The 24,227-nt window shown below is 39.6% G+C and overlaps 1 protein-coding gene across 5 annotated transcripts in view; it reads left to right on the top strand.

The window, feature by feature from the left end:
• NCOA2 (nuclear receptor coactivator 2) overlaps positions 1-24,227 on the top strand; it is a 196,732-nt gene that overhangs the window by 82,560 nt on the left and 89,945 nt on the right. Inside the window, exon 4 of one of the 5 annotated variants that reach the window (XM_075085210.1) lies at positions 19,574-19,674. The exons of 3 other annotated variants lie outside the window; for them this stretch is intronic. The gene's annotated coding sequence lies outside the window, so the exon portion shown is untranslated. Of the gene's footprint in view, positions 1-12,418; positions 12,439-19,573; positions 19,675-24,227 lie in introns of those variants that run through there. One more of the 5 variants, XM_075085212.1, reaches the window with a different exon arrangement.

Raw genomic sequence — 24,227 nt, 5'->3', positions numbered from 1 at the left:
AAAATTGCTTTGAGAGTGGGTCAAAGATTACACAGAGCAGAGACTTGTGTGATTGGTTATGAACAAGCGAAAATAGGGTAAACTTTTGACCCAGCAGCAGCAAATGGAACTGTGTAAAGCACCTACAGATGGCAGGATTTAACATATAGTTGGTCTCTTGCCCTTTCACAGCAATTACGATCATATTACACCAGGCACAGAGGGGAAGGCGCTCCGTAACTGTAATACAGTGCGTCTTTGAAAGTTTTGAATATGCAGTTGCGTGTTTCGTTTTTGTAGGACCATCAATTAGCTTAGCAAGAAGAATTCCACTTTTGTTGCCTGTGTTTGACTCAACGAGTTCCTGACCAGCATGCCAAGTCCATTTGGAACAAAAAAATCATTTGAACGGTCTGAATAATTTTGATAATTCAGACTGCAGTGGATTTATTGCTAAGCTTGAAAGACTCGGTGAAAGTTTTATGCCGTTGTGCTGCTGATGTGAAGTTGAAGGGACAGGAGAATGTGGCTTCAGAGAGAAGTCTGGGAAGCAGCGCTCCCAAGCCAGCTCATCACATACTTGTGTAGATCTTCCTGGTTGAGTTTGAAGTTTGTAAAACTTGAACAGCAAAAAGACAAACTGATTAACTGTGTTTATTTGACAATATTGTGGCATTCAGGCAATTCAGTGGCTTTCGGTTTTGTTTGTACCTATGAAATACTTCACAAATCAGAAAAAGTGAAAGTGTATTGTGAATTAGAGATGAATGATAGCCATTTTCCTGTGAACTGGTTGGTTAACAAAATCAGAAGCCCAGTTGCACTTTTGGCTCAGAGTGATAGTTCTGAAGTCATCCAAGCATATTTCATGTAATTCACTGCCGTTCAGGGAACTGATTGAAGCGGGGGGACATTTGTGTGTCTGTGTGAGCAAGTGTGTGGAGTTCTCCCATGTTTTATTTATCATGCTTTGACGTATCGGCATTCCGGCAACGAAGTCTGAATCGTAGAACGTGTGCTTCCTCCTAGTTGTGATCCAGCCACTATCTCCCTTTCTGTCTCTTCACTTTGCCTTCTGGCCTGTAATCTGATGCGTGTGCCAGATGTGGGGAGGTGGAGCAGAAGCAATCCAAGCTTTTAGACCATTTCATGGAGGGGGTTATTTTATTATATCTGTGGTTCACAAAAATTTGCATTTGGTTTTCCAGAATGACTTCTACGGAGAGTAGAAATTGCAAGCATATGGTAATAAGCTAAATAAGATACTGAAAAATGCTTTTTGGAGGAAGGGAGAATTTTCAAATACTGATAAAGAGTGGTTGGTTGGGTTTTTTTTCTTCTGAAATCATGCTGAAGCTTGCACTGTACATAGACTGCTGGGTTTAATTCCATTTCTTTTTGGAGACAAATTGTATTCATTTTAGCCATGCCTGTACCTGCAGCAAATAGCTGCTGATGGAAGCTTTAAGGCACTTAAACGGCTCAGTGACTGCTACTGTGTGAGTCTGATCCAGTCGCACAAGATTTTGAAACTTTTCTGGTTACTAAAATACAGTGAAATGACAACTACTCTTCTCAAATGCCAAGCAGCATGCACTGTCATAGACTAATTCCTTCTCGAGTTTTCTAACACCCCTCACACCACAAAAAAAACCCACCACCAAAACAAACTTTAACTCAATTAAAAACACCACCCATGCATTCCTCGCTTTTACTGATGAGCAGCCTTCAGATATCCAGGTCTGAGCTGCATTTGAAATTTGCCTGGACCTGTTGAAGCCCCAGCTTTTCAGAGGAGGCTTATGAACCACGGCGTTGCCCTGTGCTCCTTGCCAAGGCTGGGCTGTGGGGGTTGCAGCTGGTCTCTGCCAGTGATAGTGGGTTGGCAGAGTTACTGACCTTGTTAAAACATAATTGAGTAATCTTGATCTAAAGGCAGTAGCGTAATTCTTCAACATGAGGTGGTTGCCTCTGTTGTGTTAATGACTTGTATGAATTAGGGCTGTTTGCATGGCAGCTATTCCTCCTGAAAACAGGGGCAATTGTTGCCAGCTTTCTGGCTCATAAGTACCAACTTCACAGAGATATGCTGGATTTGTTGTACTCGGGAGATGCAAAAACCAAAAGCAATTTGGTAGAGAAAAAATGTTCTTAATATATGGAGTAGAAAGGAAAATGAATTAGAGATGGGTTTCATACTTGAGAAGGGAAGCGATTTTATCTAGTTTGTTCTTTTATGTTCTTTTTGAAGTAGAAAAAGGTATTGAAATGTTATTACTGAAATGTTATTACTGAAATGTTATTATTGAAACGTTAATAAAATATAATGGGATTATTCCTATAGCTTCACTGATTAAAATAGAAATCTAATTGAAGGACTTGTACTTTTCACAGATATTTTGTAAATCATAGACTAACTAGTTTTGTATTGCAGTAGCTGAAATTTCTCCAACAGTTACTTCTACTTAATAAATATGCTGTATGTTTTTATAAAATGTAAAACATGTTAACACACCAACCAAACTGAGGGATATATTAAATGTATAACACACTACATACCTACATACTATATATAGTATTAGTATATACTGCCAGTGACACATTCTTTATAGTGCCTGCATTTTCTTCTTTTAAATTCTGATCATTATTTCTTGCCACAGTATAACAGAGACGCTCATATTTCCTAGTTGTTGCTGGAAATAAAATAGTTAAAATGACTCTTCTGGTATCACTCAGAGCTAAGTATGAAGGTTTCCATTATGAGTTGCACAAAAAGTTCTTATCTACTCTTTGGTAAGTAGGTGAAACGCCTGTGTGCAATACGTGTAAGCTTAGTTTCCTTTCAGTGTTATCTAAATATCTAATTCAGTTTTCCTTTGTATGTGTTCTGAAAGAGTAACTGACAAAAGCTATCATTTCTTAGACTGCATCTCACATACAGATACAAGTAAAGCATGACAGGCTTTTTCTGCTCCCAGAAGACAACTTTCCAAACCTGGTGGAATCTTTCCATGTCATCCCATATCAAAGCATTACTCACCTGTGTCCATACTTATCTGGTCTAACTCAGATTTGAAATTAGTGTGGCAAAACGGCACCATCATTGCCATACCAGTAATATGTAGCTTACTACAGGTGAATTATTGTCACAGAAATATTCTGGATATCGAGTTATTTTTAACCTGTCATTAAACCATTCTATAATAATTACAGATAAATTAATACATAGATTGTAGTTAAAGTATATAGTGTAACACACAGTTATTTGCATACTACTCACCAAGCTAAGTGCTGGCTGTGTAACTGGAGAATAAAAGCAGTAATTTGCCCATATAGATCTAGCTAAAAGAACTGTTTTTTCCTGATACATTTATTTTGTTACTGGAATAGTAGTCAAGGTGCAAATTTAGACTTCTCTTTTTTTCTTTAATAAAGCACAGAAATTAAGGTGAAATATTTATTACAAGGAAGTGTTGAATTTGGCTCTGCTCATTTGGAAATGAGTTAAGACCTCAAGAAGATCCCCACTCCTGAGGTGTGTGATCTTCTGAGAGAGATTTTCACTTAAAACAACTCCCCGTGTAAGCTGTGGAGATCACTGACTTTGCACAACATACATGACATAACAAATACCTTGAAAATGAAGGGGGGGGGGGGAAGTAACTTGACATATGCATTTTCCATAGATGTAGGAATTAATAGTTTGATATTGACCTTTAGCAGAAGAGAGGGAGATGGGAGCATGATTTTCGTGCCCCTTGTTGGCTCAGGGGATGGTTTTGACCTCCTGACAGTCAATCTCAAGGCACAGAGGGAGCGCTGGTAGGTGCGGATTAGTGAAGGCTGATTGGCTTCAAGCACCAGCCCTTCCCATGTTTGTAGACGTCACTACTTACAGCTAATAAGCTTATAATAATTTCTGCTTAAGCACAGGTGGTGAAAGTAGTAGCGAAAAAAAGTAAGAAGCTTAAATACGGGGAAGGTATGGGATGTACTGTGGTGAAACGTGTTGTGTGTGGTAATCGTAATTGTCAGGCTCCTTTCACATGGGGCTTGTGTTCATCCTGGTCCTCGATGCTGATATTCCTGTTTACACATCAGCTGTAGGGGAATTGGAGACTGAACTCCACCAAGAAGATTTACTTATGTCTTCATGACATTAAAATATTTTTGCAGTTGGGCATAAATATCAAGGCTTTCAAAGGCTTCTTGTAAATCCTGCGCAGGAGTTTTTTGATGACACAGCTGGTGAGTGAGCCAACTAGGGAAGGCACCCCACTGGACCTATTGTTTGCGAACAGAGGAGGACTTGTGGGTGATGTGACAGTTGGAGGCCATCTTGGGCATAGCGATCACAAAATTATAGAGTTTTTGATTCTTGGAGAAGGAAGGAGGGGGGTCAGCAAAACTGCTGCCTTGGACTTTCAGAGGGCAGATTTTGGCCTGTTTAGGAGCCTGGTTGACAGAGTCCCTTGGGAGGCAGTCCTGAAGGGCAAAGGAGTCCAGGAAGGCTGGACATTTTTCATGAAGAAAAGAAAGATGAGCTGAAAGATGAGCTGGTGGGGAAGAAGACTGCTTGGCTGAACAGAGAGCTTTGGCTGGAACTCAAGAGAAAAAGGAGAGCTTATCTTCAGAAGAAGGGGCAGGCAACTCAAAGACTAAAAGAATGTGATGAGTCTGTGCAGGGAGAAAATTAGAAGGGCCAAAGCCCAGCTAGAACTTAATCTGGCTACTGCCATAAAAGACAACAAAAAACGTTTCTATAAATACATCAGCAACACAAGGAGGGCTAAGGAGAATCTCTGTCCTTTATTGGATGTGAGGGGAAACAGTGACAAAGGATGAGGAAAAGTCTGAGATACTTAATGCCTTTTTTGCCTCAGTCTTTAATAGTAACACCAGTTGTTCTCTGGGTGCCCAGTCCCCTGAGCTGGAAGACAAGGACGGGGAGCAGAATGGAGCCCTCATAATCCAAGGGGAAACGGTCAGCAACCTGCTACACTACCTAGACATGCACAAGTCTATGTGGCCAGATGGGTTTCACCCAAGAGTACTGAGGGAGCTGGCAGAAGTCCTCACCAAGCCACTTTCAATCCTTTATCAGCAGTCCTGGCTAACCGGGGAGGTCCCAGTTGACCGCAGGTTAGCAAATGTGACGCCCGTCTACAAGAAAGGGCCAGAAGGAGGATCTGGGGAAATACAAGCCTGTCAGAGTGACCTCAGTGCCAGGGAAGGTTGTGGAGCAGATCATCTTGAGTGCCATCACACGGCATGTACAGGACAACCAGGGGATCAAGTCCAGACAGCATGGGTTTATGAAAGGCTGGTCTTGCTGGACTAACCTGATCTCCTTCTGTGACAAAGTAGATTGCTTAGTGGATGAGGGAAAGGCTGTGGTTGTTGTCTACCTGGTCTCTAGTAAAGTGTTTCATAATATTTCCTACAGGATTCTGGAGAAACTGGCTTCTCATGGCTTAGACAAGTATACTCTTTGCTGGGTGAAAAACTGTCTGGATGGCCTGGCCCAAAGAGTTGTGGTGAGTGGAGCTAAATCCAGTTGGCAGCTGTCACAAGTGATGTTCCCCAGGACTCAGTATTGGGGCCAGTCTTGTTTAATATCTTTCTCAGTGCTCTGAATGAAGGGATCGAGTGCACCCTCAGTAAGTTTGTAAACACCACCAAGTTGGGTGGGAGTGTTGGTCTGCTGGAGGGTAGGAAGGCTCTAAAGAGGGATCTGGACAGGCCGGATTGATGGGCCAAGGCCAATTGTATGATGTTTAACAAGGCCAGGTGCTGGGTCCTGCACTTTGGTCACAACAACCCCATGTAATGCTACAAGCTTGGGGAAGCGTGTCTGGAAAGCTGCCTGGCAGAAAAGGACCTGGGGGTGTTGTTCGACAGCATGCCTGGGTGGCCAAGAAGTCCAACAGCATCCTGGCTTGCATCAGAAATAGCGTGGCCAGCAGGAGTAGGGAAGTGATTGTCCCTCTGTACTTGGCACTGGTGAGGTCACACCTCGAATACCATGTTCAGTTTTGAGCCCCTCACCAAAAGGAAGACATAGAGGTACTGGAGCATGTCCAGAGAAGGGCAAGAAAGGTGGTGAAGGGTCTAGAGGACAGGTCTTATGAGGAACAGCTGAGGGGAATGGGGGTTGTCTAGCCTGGAGAAAAGGGGGCTGAGGGGAGACCTCCTTGCTTTCTACAACTACCTGAAAGGAGGTAGTAGTGAGGTGGGAGTCAGTCTCTCCTCCCAGTTAACAAGTGACAGGATGAGAAGAAACAGCCTTAAGTTGCACCAGGGGAGGTTTAGATTGGGTGTTAGGAAAAATTTCTTCACCACAAGCATTGTCAAGCATTGGACCAGGCTGCCCAGGGAAGTGGTGGGTTCACCATCTCTGTAGGTTATTTAAAAGATGTGTAGATGTGGTGCTGGGGGACATGGTTTAGTAGTGGACTTGGCAGTACTAGATTAATGGTTGGATTTGATGATCTTAAAGGTCTTTTCCAACCTAAATGATTCTATGATATGCGCATTTCATTTTACTGTCTGAAGGACTCTAATTTTCACAGGGGACCATATTTCATTTGGTCTTCTGAATAACTTTATATTTTGAACTCTTAAAAAATTATTTTCTTTAAACCAGATTGCTTTGCTGTGGATGACTTGATTGGAAAAATAGCACATGCCTCCCTGCCTACTTTGCATTTGTTTTGTAATACAATAAATTCAGCTTGGAGGGGCTTGGGAGAAAGGGAGGGATTTAAAATTACTCCCCTTTAATTAATCCCAGGAAAATTCTGGCAAATCTGTCGTACCTTAATGCATGCTGTATGTCTTTTAACTCCATTTGATTCTGATTGCATCGACAAAAAGCAGGTTTTCTCCCCCCCCGCCCCAAGCAATGATACTTTGGTTTGTCAGTAGCCAGGTTTTGGGTTTACCTCATTTTAGCACATGTAGAATAAGGAGTGTGTGTGTGGTTTGTGATTTTTTTTTTTCTTTTTAAAAGCTTGTTTTCTGTAAAGGAAACATTCTAATGGTGGTGTTAGTTAAATCTAGCTTTGAAGTGTTGACCTTTTGTGAAATAGTGTTTTGCTACCAATTGTTATATGTCAGTGACGATAACAGGGGTGATAATTTTTTTTCCCCTGTAAAATACAAATCTTTGGTTGGTTTAAACATCATGTTATTTGAACAGAGTAAGCTCCCTCTGTGTCAGATTATTGTATGTTCTGTCTTTGGGGAAGAACAAAAAGAAATAAACACAAGCAAAACAAAGAAACAACCCAAGGCTTATTTCTTTGTTATCTTTCTTGGCTAACACATAAGGACCTTGGGCCCTACTACTGCTGCACTTCAGAGGGCAGCTGAACAGATAATTTATGCATGTTATATGCTTCTACGTCCTCAGCAGTCTGAGATAACATAAGGACTCCATCCTGAAAAGTAAAGAACATTCTGATCTTACTCCAAGAAAGCATTTACACATAATCTTTACAGTTAAGGACATGAATGGAGCCTTGGACTTAACGTTAGGTAAAACAGTTTAGAGAACTACAAGATTAAGTATTTAATCCAAAGCATTAATACTGTGGTGTTAACTAACGAATAAACTGTCTTCCCACGGTGGTACTTTCTCATAAATATTATCATATTTATGTATCAGTTTGGGGTTGCAATTAAACAGTTTTCTATATGAAGCTTTTTGCATGTGTATTTCATATTTAAAGTCTTCTTCAGAAGTTAAAATGAAATATTAACACCAGGGGAAAAAAAACCCAGCCACTTCTTAGCTCATGAAAATATAAGAGAGTATCTTAGATTTCCTAGAATTTTAAATGTGCTTCAGTTCTGTTCTACATAACTTAAGTCCTAGTAGGGCACCTTCTTCTGGTAATGTTACTGTAAGTAGATTCGGTCTTTCTAAAATGAATTATTTTCTGATTGGACTGTTCACAAGGTGTCAAAATCAATATCAGAAAATAATCTGCTGAAGTACCTGTCTGTACAAGTCATGCATTAGTATACAACAGCAACTATTACTTTTTTCAAGTTCAGTCTGGTTTCTGATATGGTCCCCAAGAAGTTCTTGATGTGGAAGAAGACAGCTTTGTTGATCCCGGTTCAGCAGATCCTGACAACCCTGCCTGTGAAGCCAGTGCCCTTTCCAGCATGTTGGCACAAGATGATTCTGGGGCATTTATCTACTGTCCTGGTATCACATTACTAGAGTTAGTAATTTTTTCTCCTTTTCCTTCATGAATATGTTTAGACTTCATTAGCTGTAAAAGAGCTAACATCCATTGTGCTTTCTCATGAGTATCATTGAAGTTCAAGGTGGTATCGGACTGTTTTCATAGCGTCACTCAAAGTTGCAACCTGAGTAAAAAGGCAGCGTGCCTGGTATTACCCACTTAAATACACACCTGGCTTACTGAATGAGCTTGAATAGGTCGTTTTATTTCTCTGTTCATCCTGAGATCTATAAACTGCAGATAATAAAACATATCCACCTTTGCAAAAGATCTTTGAAATCCATGAGTAAAAGGTATCCCATAAGGTCAAAATATGAATTATTTATTGCTACATGACATGCACAGCAAGCAGACTGTAGGGTTATAGAAATCCTGTCTGTTCCTTTTTCCCCTGAGAGTAGAAGTTATACCTTCAGAGTTTTACTTAGAGAAGTATTCATAATATGAAATCTAATATAATCTTTATGTGTATGAGTATGTGATAATATTGAAACTTTGGTATCTCCAAGGAATTGGTTTCAAGGCTTAACACCCAGCTTCCTCTGACAAGTGCAAATGCAGTTTTCAAAATGATAAACATTTTAAAAATAATGAATATGAGAAGATTGGGAAGATAGACGTGGGGGAAGATTGGGTTTTGAAGTAATGGAATTATAATTTCATGGCATCAAAATTGTGGTAGGGTTACTAAAGGGTAACAGATCACTTGACTTCCAGGTGATTACTAATATTCATACCCATTATCCATTTCATAATATTTGAAATGCCAGCAGTATGCTTTGAAAGAAACTGATTTTTCTTTTAGTATGTTTCCTAGGGCTTCTTGTAGGCCCTACTTGTCATCAAAGTATAGAAGGGGGAAAAAAGTGTTCTCTGCTTACTACATTATTTTAGGTATTTAGGCATGTGTTGTTCAAGATAAGCTGTGCACACACTCACACACATATATATATAGGTAGATCTAGATACAAAACATGGAAAGCTGAGAAGGACCTGGCGGTGCTGGTGGACAGCAAGCTGACCATGAGCCAACAATGTGCCCTTGTGGCCAAGAAGGCCAACGGTATCCTGGGCTGCATTAAAAGGAGTGTGGCCAGCAGGTTGAGAGAGGTTATCCTCCCCTTCTACTCTGCCCTGCTGAAACCACATTTGGAGTACTGTGTCCAGTTTTGGGCCCCCCAGTTCAAGAAGGATGTGGAACTGCTTGAGCAAGTCCAGCAGAGAGCTACCAAGATGATCAGGAGGCTGGAGCATCTCCTTTACAAGGAAAGGCTGAGAGGCTTGGGTTTGCTAAGCCTGGAGGAGAGAAGACTGAGGGGGGATTTCATCAATACCTATAAATATCTGAAGGGTGGGTGTCAGGACGATGGGACTAGGCTCTTTGCATTAGTGCCCAATGACAGGACCAGGGGAAATGGGCAAAGTTGGAACACAGGAAGTTCCACCTCAATATGAGAAAAAACTTCTTTCCTGTGAGGGTGCCAGAGCAGTGGAACAGGCTGCCCAGGGAGGCTGTGGAGTCTCCTTCCCTGGAGACATTCAAAACCTGCCCGGATGCGTTCCTGTGCCCCCTGCCTTGGGTGTGCCTGCTCAAGCAGGGGGGTTGGACAAGATGATCTCCAGAGGTCCCTTCCAACCCCTACCATTCTGTGATTCTGTGTAAGCAAGTATAGGCATGTTGCAAGCCAGTTAGGGCTTTATACTTCAATGTGAACATCTTCAACTGTACTTGGAAATCAGTAGGCAGCTAGTGTGCAGATTTTGAAAAACTGGTATACAAGTTCCTGCTGAGATATGCTACTTTAATAATTGGGTTTCTCTATATTGGTTTTGGCCTCTGAAAGAGTTTAAGGAATGGTCTTCAGCAGAGCACTCCTAAATTATCTAGCATTGAGATCCATGACATTAGCATAAACTTAAAGTGCGTGGCCTTTAATCCAAGTCCAAATATTAGGTCAGAATTGTATCCAGCTAAATTCAAAAGAGTCTTTAACTACTTGGGACAGGCCCAGACTTTCTGATACTGACAACAGAGGCAAGAGGGTTCTTGCACAGGTTTTAAAACTCCCCTGGGGATAACAGACTCCTGGATAACTTTGGTTCTCTGCTGCACTATTGGATGAAGTGCAGTTTTGCAGCTGAAGTCACGTCCAGTTGGAAAGATTGGAGGGATGTTACTAGAAAGAAAATTTTGATGGAGAAGGGAAGCAGTGCTATGCCCAAGTAAGAGATTTTTGAGAAAACTGTTCAAAGAAAAATTATTTCTACATGTTTTAATACATGGTTTAGAAGACTGTACTTTTAGGCCATAGTAAATTATCTGGTTAAAAGGAGCTATCTGCTCAGAAATATTTCCCTTCATGTTGTCTTCCATCTTGGTTCTCTTCCATTATGCTTTAGGCATCATTTTGCTTGTTCTTTGTATTTATTTGATAGTTTCATCTAGCCCTCTTCACAGCTGTAGAGTCTAAGGACTTTGCTAGTCTGATTTTTCTTATCTGCCCACTGCTCTGACTTTGAGAGTGGCTGAGGTACTGCAGGCTATATATTAATAAAGGTAATTAATATACATAAATTCACTTATAACATAGATATTAAATGAGTATGATGTATTAAAGATTGCAGGGAACCTGTGTCATGGAAGCTTCCTAAGTACCTAAAACCTGAATGGGTATTTTATCACTTCCTCTTCTTTCTTCTTATCCTTCTCACTAATCTCCATTGCAAATACAAATGCTAGTGTCAGTGTTATGTAGGAGTATACCCAGCGCAATATTCCCTTTACTGTTTTTCCCCCTTGTATTACAATATATTTAAACTCCTAAAATATTGCCACCACAATAGTACTTCATTAGAGAAGAACGACATTACAGCCAGAAGCTGTAATCTCATATTGCCAGGTTTTCTAAAATTGAGGCATTTTAATTGACCCTGTTACTTAATTCCCAGTCATTCCTTACTTCCACCGGGGGATCTCCCCTGTTGCTCCTCTCAAAAAGTGTTCTCATGTATACCCCTCCTCAGTACCAACTAGCATATGCCTATATATAGTATGTACAGCTAGCATATTCAAAATTGTGTTAAACCCAAAGTCTCCAGACAGCAGGTAATTTAAGAAATTGCATCTCTCTTGGCTAATAGGGACATAGATTTGCCATTTTTACTGGCTTCTTTCTGTTTTTCAAAATTTGTTTTACTTTAGATATCTCTGCCTATGGATCTGTAAGGGGCAGTCATCACTGTATGCTGCACCCACTCTCATGTAAGAGGAAAAAAATGAAAAAGGTTTTTTTTCAGAGGCCTTTCAAGAAAAAAATCCTTCAGCCGCCCCCTATAATACGTTAACTTTCTTTGAACAGTAATATCAGCAAACACATTGTGTCAAACACGCTTATCAAGAGAATTGCTCCAGTTTGAGAGCAAAACTCGCTTTAATATTAATGGTCTTAGTTCACTTAAGTTACATTGTATGCACCCCTGTTAGGCTGTTGTCTGGGAGAACAAGTGATTGTCCCTGAACCCTTGGCTCTGCTGAGCTATGTTAGAAGCAATTTCCAAAGTCTGAGTGGCTATCAGTGTGTCTGTGTACATGTTCCAAAACAACAGCATTCCAAAACCACAACTCCCATCATATGCAGTACAGAAAAAAAATCAACCTTCCAATGTCCAGGACCCTACATGGCCGTATCAGTCAAAACGAACACCACAGCATCATCTGTATATCAGTTGATACAAATGCACGTCATAGAACAAAACCGCAAGATGGTCTTGAAATGTTGCTTAGCAAGTGAGGCAGGCCAGATTGTCCTTAGAGGGTGGCAGTCGCCATACACTTGGTGTGGAAGGTGGCCCCGCCAGGACATCTTGCTTCTCAGGTGAAGGCATAGTTTGGAAGCACAGAGCACATCAGTTCTCTCATGGTTGCTTTGGTTGTCTGTTGGCTTGTGGTTGAATTTCTGACTTTTGAAAGCCATATATGACTTTACGTACAGATTATTTCACAGATCATCGCTGTCTTCTTTTGCCATACTGCTGTTAAACCTGCCAGCAAAATGTTCTCTGTCAGGCCTTTTTGTCTTGATGTGTTGATGCCCTGCCTATTTTCTCTGTAGTTTTGGAAAAGAAATTGTGCGGGAGAAAGGACAGTTAATTTCAGGGACTTGGCTGATCTCTTCTCAGAAGGATACCCTCTTCACTCAAGGTAAATGGCTTATACAATTTTATTTATTATTACGTTACTAACTTTAAGCTTAGAAAATGTGGGTTCTTAAGAACCTGGGACAGGAATTTGTAAAAATCTAAATAACTTACAAATCTCATATTAAGGGTGATTTGCTAAGGGTTTTAAGACATAGTCCTGTGAACTGTGAAGTACTGCAGTTTCAAGATGAAAGATTCCTGACAACTGTGTGTTTGAAAAATAAAGATGGGAGTCTCTTTGCCAAAAGGAAAGCAATGAAATAGCCATGTATTCTTCCAAACTTGACTCTTCTCAGCATTTCACTGACCTTGTATCATGTTGTGCTTCAGTGCAACATGCTCAAGCGCAGTCTTTAAGAAAATGAAATGCACCATCCATATTGTTGATGTTTTTGTTAGATTAGGGTAAGGTAATGCTTTTGAGATTGCTTTCATGGAAAATTTAAACTGTGTCAACATGGTAGGGGCCACTAATTTTACACTGAAGGAAGATCTCCCTGCTGTTTGCAGTGCTAGCAGTTGTAATGTGCCTGCCATCTATTTTCAAAGATTGTGTCTGACTTTAACTTTTCATATTGATGGACAATATAACATCAATATGTGTGTGTAGTAGGAGTTCTCAGGATGGGACAGGATTTGCTACATGTTCTAAATATTTCAGATTAAAATGATTGAGCTGTATGGTGTTCCCGAGCCTTTCCCTTCAGCCGTACATACGCACCTACTTTGCAGTTCATTTTAGGGAAAACTTAAACTGAAGTTGAAAAATAAATTTCTGTTTTCAAATTCACTGTGTTGAACTTTTCTCTTAAGAATTAGTGATAGACCCAAGTCCTGACATGTTTCCTCTCTTATCACAGACTGAAATATTCAGTGTTAACTGCACTGGGGGTTATTTGAGATTGTGTACCATTTCTGCTCAGAATTAGGTCTCTGTTAGAATGTTACATCTCGTTTCTACTGCAGATAATTACCTGCATGCCTAAATTTTGCTGATACTTTATGTAGGTGAAATAAGTATTGTCTTCTATGTTGTAATGCTGCCATGTGTTATTACTGGCACTAGTAGCAAACCTGCACTTTTGTCAGATGAGAAGTGAACAAGTCTGGTTTCTGTTGAATACATAACTGTCATTGTTTTAAATATTCCTTAATACCATACATTCAGTGATTGTTGTATTAGCACAAGAGGGTTTTTTACCTTTCACCCTCACCAAGTAAAATTTGAAGTTCTTGAATTTTTGCAATACATCAGTTAAATCTCAATTTTGTTCCATCAATCTCATTATAAAAAGGAACACAGACCAGTTGTCCTAAAGTTGATTTTCATGTCATAGCAGAGTATTTAATTATTTTCTTGTAAATCAAATTAATTTCACCTGCTACTAGTTTTCCTTTCATTTCTTTGTTCTCTTTGGTAGACTGCAGTCTCTGGCTCTTGGTTTTCTTATCAAATAGTGTAATCTCTGACAGCCCTTGTAGTTTTCAGCAATATTTGTGCTTGGGCTCAGTTAAACAGGGTTTTCTTTTCATGATTCTGTCTGATACTGATAGAAATTATCACCAGAATACTTTAAAACTCTTACTAGAAAAGCTAACTTTCTTTAGTTTCTCTTCTGTACCTCGTATCATCTGCTGATATTCTGGATGTTTAATAATACCAAAATTTGGGGCATGACCCTGCTTTACTATGCACTAAATTCCTAACAGTTACGGCAAGAGTTCAGTCCTCAGTGCTTACTATTCATCACTGCTTACCGTTCAGCATTTACACTGACTTAGTGCTGTTTGATGTGTTTGTAAGATTTGACTAGGGTGGATTATGCAGCATTAAATTAGCTTATAATTTATCCTCAAATTTATAAAGAGCAACTGTCCCTGTGTTTCAGTTTCTCAGTGAAGCTAGTTGTAATTGGTAGTGTCTCCCTTCTTCAGTGAGGTCTCTCAGAGGGATGTGAAAGCCCAGAATTTCAGGGTCTGCAAGATACAGTCTCTGCATTTCCTCCTTGCTGCTCACAGGAACTGGCTTTTCAAATGCATGGCAATGTTTGCAAGCCACTAGCAGTTACAAGACAACTCCTGAATGTTGACGAGACATGAGACTTTTATGACTTACTGGGTAATGTTAACTTTCTCTTCAGAGAGAGTCTAGGTTCAGAGACCCATGTATTCATCACCAGGTATGGTAGAGTAATTTGCTGTATCCTGGATTAAAGGTAGAGGTCCCACTTGCATTAAACACAACAGAAACTCTCTGTTTCAAGGAAAACCACAGGCAATGTATCAAATCTTGCAGAGTTCACACAGCGTTGCTGTTATGGCCAGATGGAATGTTACGCTGTGCTGCCCTGCCTGGTTATCGGAGAGCATGAAATTTCACCAAATTTCCTTAACCCTCTACCTCGATTGAGCCATATGATGTCATTTAGAAATATATTTGTTTCTAGCCAAGACTACATGAAAGAAACCCTACCTTATGCTTGGATGAATTACTATGATTTTGTTCCACTATTAATAATAAACATTTTCTAGTCTGAGTTTTGTCTAGTTTAAACTTTAGTCTAATTTAAATCTCAGCCATTGAATCTTGCCAGCTGTTGGGCCGGAGGTTTCAGAAACCTTTTATTATCAGAAGTCTTTTCCCATATAAGTACTTCTGTTCTGGGATGAGTTGAAATAAAGAGTTTGAACTTCATTTAAAAATAAATCCACTGAAAGGCACATTCTGTAGAGCTAAAAGTAATTTCTCTTTTTTTAAAAAAATCCTGAATTCTTCATAATTTAGCTGCATTCTCTTAAAAACGGATGATAGCACTAGATGTTATTACATTTATGTAACGTATCGTGTTAATACAATTTTTATTTCTGTTCTGTAGTATTTCCATTCTGGTTCTGGTTTTCTCTGCTTGCTCAACTTCCTGTGCTGAGTTCCTCTTGTGTGTTGTCCGCGTGGATGGAAGCAACCCGCTGTCTTGAACTTGTCTCTTTGTGGGTTGAGGCCCATCTCCACCAGAGAGCACCTCACTGCATACAACCTGCAGAGTACACCAGCAAGTATCCCAAAGCAGAGGCTCTGAGGAAAGGCTCTGACCCGTTTTTAGTTTGCAAGAGGAGAAAGAGCTGAGCCAGGAGATGGCCATTTCGAGATCACTCTGAAAGAACCCCTTTTCCTCCTCTCATATGCTTTCTTAATTAAAGGTAACGGAGTGAAGCAGAAGAGATCTAAAATTTAAAAAATAAAATAACATTTAAAAAATTCCCAACCATTACTCAGAAATCTCAGTAAGCAGGAGTCATCAAACCTGTATTTAAAAAAAAAAAGCCGCACGATTGTCAATGGACACGCCCATACAGAACTTAATTGCTATATATAGCACACACCGCAGTATTGAATTCTGCAGTTAGATATTGCAGAAACTTGCACGCAGCATGCTCTGAGTGGGTGGCTGGGTGCACATTTAGGAAGTTATGAGAGCCTTGGTAAGCTGTGTTCAGGAAGCACAGACATTTTCATACTACGAAGATAAGTCAACAGTAAAATCTTAGAGATTGAGAGAAGAGGGAGTGTCTTATCATTGCCCTCGTATGGACAGAAGTCACAAGGTACTTAGCACTGTAGGTGTATGTACTGCTAATACAAAGACTGACTGTGAGGAATGCCAAGTACTCCAAATACCAGTGGAAGTACATTTGATACGATTCTTGTGTCCATCAAAAGGAGATGCAAAGGTCAGAAAAACTAGATTTATTTCCAGTATCCTATTTATTTTTCCTCAGCTGGTAAAAGGAAAAAGAAAAATCTATTTAGTTTTCAAGTAGTGGTGCATTAGGAGTTCCTGAACTGGTGAAATGTTAATATGATTGACATATAAGTCAACAGCTTTCCAGGTTTGACTTGGAAATCCTAATGTATTTGTTAGTGTTCACACAGAGGAATTTAAAAAATTGACCCAATATTTGAAAGCTGTATGCTTGCTTCTACATATATTGAAATGTAAGACATGAAAAATCATGGTACTGTCTTATTTCCTGACCTGAGCAGTAATATGCTTATTGTGCTTTTTGGAAGTCAGTCCTAGTAGTTTCTGCTTGTTCTCTGTGCTGGTGGGGGGCTTTGCCCTTCCAGTCTTTCTCACAAGAAGTACTTAATGCTGCCTTGTCAGCTTTCCTAAAAGTCAGTGGCCTCTTGCCTTGAATGAAGCCTAATGAGTCAACTTTGTAATCTTCCAAGCACATCTTGAAGTGTCTTACTATTCTGCAGGGTAAACAAAGGCTGTCACTATAGCTGGCAATTATAGTACCCCCTTGGGTACTCCAAACTGAGACGACTGAAGTGATTATGAAGGTGGAATTGGATTCTCCTGGATATGGTATAGAAGGTGAGAGAAAGGACTGAAAAATCATGGTTTGGGGCTACAAAGATGTTTTGGGATTGCTTTACCAGTCCTTGCCTCAGGTGCAGGTATGTTAGAAGGGCAAATAATGCCAGACTGTTGTGGTATGTCCTTGTCTCTGCCCAATGCACTCTTTCTGCTTAAGAGAAAGTAAAGGAAGAAAAAGAAAACACAAACTCAAGACAGCTGTGAAATGGATTCAATGAAAGCAGTTTTCCATTTATTAATTTCAAGTATTTGATCATGTTAAAACATAAATAGCAAATGTTTTAGTGAAGTTATGGCTTCCCTATGTCTACTGCAAAGCCACCTGTGGCTGGGCAAACAAAATGAAATATTAATGATACATATTTCTTAGAGAAAACTTAGATGAACCTCTTCTCCTGTGTAAGATGTTTGTCTTATCCTAATATGAAAAAATCTATAGTGCCAGTATTAGTTTTAAAGGTCACCTGCTTATCCCCAAATTATGCATACGACTTCTGTGAAACTATTTAAAAGGAAGCAACAATTCTGTTGTTTCCATTGGAAGCATGTATTCATTGCCTGATAAAACCAAAAAGCCTTTCCTCTTCTGCAGTTGCATGTTTTGTTATTTATATTCAGACCAGTGTTTTCTAACAGGAATATTTTTCACTCATTTCTTCTTTCCCATTTTGTCTAGAATCAGTCTGTGCACTGTAGTGGTATGTTCCCTCTTCTCCATTCACTTAATGTGTACTCTGTTCTTCACTAAGCGATCTTTTTAACATCTGAATACTTTCACTCCTTTCAGTCTTCAATTAATATTTTATTGCTACAACGACCCTGTTCTGTTACCTCATTTATATTTACATGTAATTCCTTCCCTAACACTGTAATTATTGTGATTGTGCTCACCATATTGTGTTGTCTTTGAATTTCACATCTTTTGATTCCTGTCAATATCAGCAGTACAGTTCTAGCTATGGTATCTGACTGGTATGCTCCCATTTTTTTCTGTTTTCCTATTCCATTTCCAGCTCCTCCGCCACAGAAAGGCTGGGCCTCAGCTTTTATTGTAGCCTTGGAGCAGGGATCCCCCAGAGCTTTGGGCAGGGCCACTTCCAGATTAAGGCTGCCCTTAGGGAGAGGAGTAAACAGAACAGGTGACAGAGCAACGTTGGCAAAGATGGTGTGTACAGGGTAGCCACTATTCCCTCACAATTTCCACCTTATTTTCCTATAAGTACAACCACAGTCTCTAGCACTAACCTTTTCAGTTTCTGGAGAAACCGTAAGTTTATGATCAATGTTATCTTTAAGGAGAATGATCTGGTGTAATGGGAAAACATGGAAATAGAATGAGAAAAGGACATAATTCTGTTTCCTAATCAGGTTGGAAAAGAGTAGGTACAAAGCTGCAAAAGTTGTTTTGCAGGCTTGAAAATTACTTTAAGATGCTTGATCTACAGCTTGCTTAAACAGTTTGCAAACCCCAACACTGAAATGTCAGGTGAAGGGCTATGCTGGTCTGTGCCCTCCTGTCTGAGGTGGACGGACCCAGGCTGAGGAAATTGGATGTCTTTATGCTGTGTGCCAAGATAACAGTGAAACGGTGTGCCAGTGCAGAGAGGAACTTTAGTTAAGTGAAGGTAGGACAGAGCAGTATGTTTGCGTGTATACTTCACCTTTTACAAGCAAGAAACCTTCTGAGTGGTGGGATGCAAACCTGTCCAGGGCTTGGCACTCAGGAGGGATGGGAGCTCTGAAGCTGAAGCTTAGGTAGGTTTCCCCACTGGGCAGTGTATTTAAAAATGCGTAAGATGTTTGTCAGGGTTTTGAGTTAAAGCAAGATAAATGATGTTACTTTAAAAAAAAAAAAAAAAAGAAAAAAAGGGAAGCACCTACACTGGAGGTTCTAGTGCGAATCACTTGTTATTTGTGCTTTTTTGCATTTGCAGGAGAGTTGGGTGCTGGGAGGAGTTGAACCATAGGATGTTGCTGAGAGAAAAGAATTTATTGCAGCAGAACTAAAATTACAGGCGAAAAATTAATGTACTCTAGGGGGAAAAAAGAGTAATTCTAGCATGCTAGCTATTCAGTATTAAGCGTGCTTAATATTCAGTTTAGTCTCGTATGACATGTTTATGACCAGCGTGTGTGCCTCAGCGAAGGCACTGCCTAAAAATGTATTCGTTAATTAGTTTTGGTGCAAGAAGTAGAGAGAGCGCACACGTATTCCTCTTCTCCACTGACAACACAGTTTGCTTTTTGATAAAGGAAGATGCAAAATGATTTCAAGTGTGCCAGGTTTGGGTTTCTCCTGGAGTCGTACCCTTAAAATCAGCAGAAGGGAGGGAGGGGAGTTACTCTGTCTATTATCATCAAGCTCTGCTAATGTAGCCCGGGTGCCACGTGACTGCAGAAAAGGCTATTATCTCAATGAAAAGGAAACTGCTTTTTAGAGCAGCAACAGAACAGAAGCAGGAGGAATTTTCGAGTACTCCACCATGCTGGATTGTCAAAGGGGGATCTCTCTGATCAGCAGTTAGGGAAGGATTAGCGTGGCCAGTTTGTCAGCTGTCATTAGAAGCAGATGACAGAGATGATAAGCTGCTGTGTGCGCACGTCCTCACTCAGCATGTGCTTTGGTTTACATCAAGTCATAACACTGTTTTGGGATAATGGAGAGCTGATATTTTTAAGGCTGTAAATTTACTGGTAATGGTCTCCTTTTTTTTTTTTTTCCTTTTTTTTTTCCCTCCTGTTTTTAATAAAAAGCCAGTGTGATGGATGGGGAATTTATCTACATCTTGATCTGAAGACACAGAGAAGAAACTAGTGAGATCTGCCTTCAACTGCAAAGGCTGGAAGACGACAAGGTGTGTTTCTGAAGTGCTGTGACTTAATTGTTAGCACTCTCTTTTTGCACGTATGTGTGCTCCCGTGTGTGCCTCGTAGGTATCTGGATGTTGCAGGGCGGGGGGGTAAAAGGGGTGTGTGTCAGTTTGGGGGAGTGGGAAGAAGAGCTAATTTCTTTTTGAGCAAGAGAGTTTAAAGATCATATTTCTAAATAACAAATACAAAGAAATAATGTAAATTTTGATTCTCCTGTTTCTGTAGTTTCCGCCCTTTTTAATGGCTACAGGTGTACTTGTGGTTGCCTGTGACGGTTTTATGGGTTTATGAGGCTAAATATATCTTAGTGCACAGGAAATATTTTTGTAAGCAAGTTTTCTGGCATCCAGAATAATATACAAACCCATCTATATTTTCCCACTGTCAAGAGGAGGTGGAGCCTGGGAGTGTCTTTTTCATTGCAGTAATTACTATTCAGTAATTTCTATGCACATGAAAAAGTACAGAGTAAGTCAGACTGAGATGTTTTTGCAATAAAGCTTTTTCTCTTTCTGACCATGAGCTTAAGTAGACAAAACACACAGAAATGTTTGTAGTTATATGTTTTCTCTATTCTCTAATCTTCATAGTTTTCTGTACAAGTACGTGATCCTGTAAACAGAATGACATTCAGTTAATCTTCAGACTTCATATTTATCTCATGGTTATGCATGCTGATGTCAGTAAATATCTTGTCACTATTTACCTTTCTTTTAACCTTGGGAGGGCAACATTTAATGTTGCAGATTAATTAAATGATAATATCGCCTGAAAAAGGTTATAGGTGGTTACTTGTAGTAAATGGAGATAGTATGTTGTCTCCCCTGCTCAGAAAGTTCTTGCAATCTTGTTGGCTTTGTTTTCCTGTCGTGTACAGCAGTAAGCTCAGCATTGCTCTTTACCTCACAGCAGTAATACTAATGCTGAACCACAAAAAAGGATAAAATTAAGTGTTTGGATTTGCGTGGGAGTGCTGATTGTCACTTCTCTAAAATTTTGTCTTCAAAGTTAAGGGCAGGCTTGCAAAGATGCACATAACAGGTCATTACTGCAGTGGACTGGCATTTTGCTAAAAGTGTGTTTTCCTGGATTCATACTGAAGTAGTGGTGGTGACTATCATGCTTAGAATCCGTTTAATAATTAACTAAATACATACAGGAAATGCCTTAGCTGATTTTATTTAGGACTTTGAAAAACTCATGCTACTTTGAGATAGGAGGGGGGAAGGAAAGTATTATTGTTTTTCAAATTAATGTAGTATGTGTTTGAAGACACTTTATTTCACACTGTGAGGGCAGAGCCAGAAATGTAAACAGGTTAGTGCTGTTTATTTGCTTGTTCTCTTTTGTTTCGGTTTGATTATTTTAATTGCAGTATACCTACATTTTGATACGGAGGCCCGGGGCAGGCGGTGCCATTGAGTAGAGTCTTGAGAGCCCGTCACGTTCGCGGCACCAAATGTCAAAGCCACAAGAACAATGAAACTTCCTCTCTGCTTCTTGTGTTTTCTTCCTTTATTTCATTATGGAAGATCTAACAAGATAGTGGGGGCCGACTAGTGTTTACTAAAGTGTTGGCACCTATGTTTTGTAGAAAAATAGATTTTTGTTGCTTTTACAGTCATTTTGATTTGCCTGATGCCTTTTAGGATGTATTAAGCAGGGAAATTTGAACAAAATCAACCTTTTGTGTAGACTGTGTTTTTCAAATGGCTCCTTGTTAGCACTAAACTCAAACTGGTGTATTTTTCTTTCATAAGCAATTTCTTACAGAAGTATGGTATGCAGCATATATAAAATTTCAAGCATTAGCTTTGACCAGAGTAGTTTTTGTCCACACTTCAAAATCCTGTATGCTACTTTAGTCAACAGGTTACACAGGTAAAGTTCAAACGGTGTTGCTCTTTTCTTTTTTGTTGTTGTTATCTCTGTAAGGTAAATTGCTTGTGCAAGGAAGGAGGGGAGGCATGACTACATTGCAAAACATACTTTGTAATAAGGAAAAACCCTTAATGGAAAGTCTGAGGTAGAGGACTACACTGAAAATTACGTGTCACTTCAGAGTTCTAAGTATAACATTTAAAAAATGCCATTAGGAACTCAACTGGCTGGTTAGATTTTGCAGCACCGTTTTATTTATTTATGTAGACTAGTAGCAGGGAAAAAAAGGAAGAAGGGTCTGAAAACAACCTTGATTCTCAGAATCTTCTTCATTAATAAATTGAATATATTTGTTAGCACACTACTGTAGAATAGCCCCATAATTGCAACAAGAAAGTTAAATCTGAGGACTGGGTCTACAAGCCAAGCTGTCTGAGCTGAGTGAAAAAGAGTGTTTGTAAGTTGATAATCACTGTACCTGCAAGGAAATCCTGATGGGGTCATCTTACTGCCTGCATTCCTCGTTAGCTTTTCTTACTCATACATGTTCATCTGTGGCAGGCCTAGAAGGATGCATGAACAGGATAGAAAATTATTATTATCAGGTAAAGCTTTAGTCTGTGAAGGTGAAGGGTAAGATTTGAAAGCCTGTGTCTTTCAGAAGGAGACTTCTCTCAATAGTGGGGAGTCTGTGGCTGACCCTGTGGGTAGTTTCCCTGATAGCTGGAGTTGGGGGATTGGGAAGGGGTGGCTGGGGTGGGAGGATAGTGAGCATAAGGAAGACAGCAGGAATTTAATGAAGGTCCTAAATGAAGAAACTTGCCAAAAGTTTATGATGAGTGACCTTAATAATTTGCAGTGTGTGTTATCCCTGAATCTCCTCTTTGCCCTTCCCATTTCATTTTCTCGTTATGCACACTGTCCCCAAAGAAACTTCATCAGGATACTGCCGTGCTCTGATTTTCCATTCCTGGTAGCATAGGCTATTGTGGTTGAGCAACCATCTAACACAAGATTCTTGTGAAGAAACTTTTGTTAGAACTGCCTGGTAATAAAAGGTGGTTTGTTGCTTTTCTTGAAGTTTTTCCAGGTGTTCAGTTCAACTAGTTTTAAATGTGTGTTATTTTTTACTTTGGGGCAGTGTATTGCAGGCTTCTGGTCAACTCCTTCTATGAATGTAGCGGGTGTTTTTCCCCTTTAGTAATTATATTTAGTTATATTCCAAAATTAATAATTCTAAGTGCTAATTCTTTCTTAGCAGTTGTGATTCTTTTTTACCATAAATGGTTTCATTATTAACACAAATTAATTTCTGTTCATTTTTACAAAAAGGAAAAAAAGGGTGATAATGAACATGCAGCTTTAATAGTAGAGTAACCTTGTTTTCCTTGGGCTGCAGGATACAAGCATAGTTCTGCCAGATCCGTGGAGTGATTTATGTCCTGCAAAAGAGAGAAATAACAGTTTGACATCTTCCTCTAGTAGACTCAGAGGAAAATCCAAGCTTCAGTGAAGTCAGTGATAAAATTCAGATTTATTTCAGTTTTTTCCAGAATGTCATTTCTGCTGTTAAGGGAGCTGTAGTAAGGCTTATGAGGTGTTCCCTGTAAGCATTCTGGAGGCCAAAGGTATATATGGATTTAAGAAGGAATTAGGCACAACTGAAGATAGGTTCAGAGGGAGGAGGAGGGACAGCAACACCACAGCTAAGCTTGAACCACTGATTGTCAGAGACAGAGAGAGGAGATATCAGGGAAAGGATCCTTCTGCAGCTGCCTTGTACTTTTTCCCTGAGGCACCTGCTATTAGCTTCCATGACAGACTAGCCACTAACCAAATGTCTCCTTCATTTGACTCATACAGCTACTCCTGTGTATGTTTTCTTTGGTCATAGTCTGTATTCATATATACATGGGTGAAAAGATATATATATATATATATGTGCATATGTGTACATAGATATGTGCATGTGCGCGCACCTGTGAGTACAAAGCTTGTGTCCACAAGGTTTTATTCCTTGACAGTTGACTACGTAAAGCAACAATATTTTTGAGTTGTCTTTTCCTTTTAAATGCTTTAAAATGACAATTAAACTTTCATCTTCTTTTGTTATTGCTGGTTGCAGAATTTTACTAAAGCAAATAGAAGAGTATGAACAAAGACCAACATGAAATTTGAAGTCATTAGTAATTGTTATTGTTCTTAGTAACGTTCTTAGATCAGTTTTTAAACTAATGGATATATTAAGAACATATTTGGTTAGGGTTTACGGGCTACTCTGGGCATTTAATTTTTATCATTAATCGAACTTCAGAAGTGTTTGTATGACACTTGTGTGTGGCTCTGACGTAATTTATTCTATTAGTTTTGATTTTTGTGGTTAATAACAAAGTGTGTAGTTAGTACTTTCAATGCTTTTGCCAAGGGTTTAACATACATCTAACACACATCTGTATTAAGTACAAAACTGTAATTCTGCATATGGGCAGATGATATGAGTATAATCTTTTATGCATATAGCTGTATTCTCTCAAAAAGCATGTATTAATTTGGTTGTTCTTCAAACTTTAATAAGAAAAGAGTAATAAAATTTTTTCTATTCCCAACTCTTACACTGCTGCTCCAGTATAAATGGATGAAACTGCCATGGGTACCA

Source organism: Phalacrocorax aristotelis, chromosome 2 (genome assembly GCF_949628215.1).
Source record: "Phalacrocorax aristotelis chromosome 2, bGulAri2.1, whole genome shotgun sequence".
In the NCBI taxonomy this organism is placed as follows: Eukaryota; Metazoa; Chordata; class Aves; order Suliformes; family Phalacrocoracidae; genus Phalacrocorax; species Phalacrocorax aristotelis.
The sequence above is the reverse complement of the archived record's forward strand: the minus strand, read 5'-3'. Positions and strand labels throughout refer to the sequence as shown.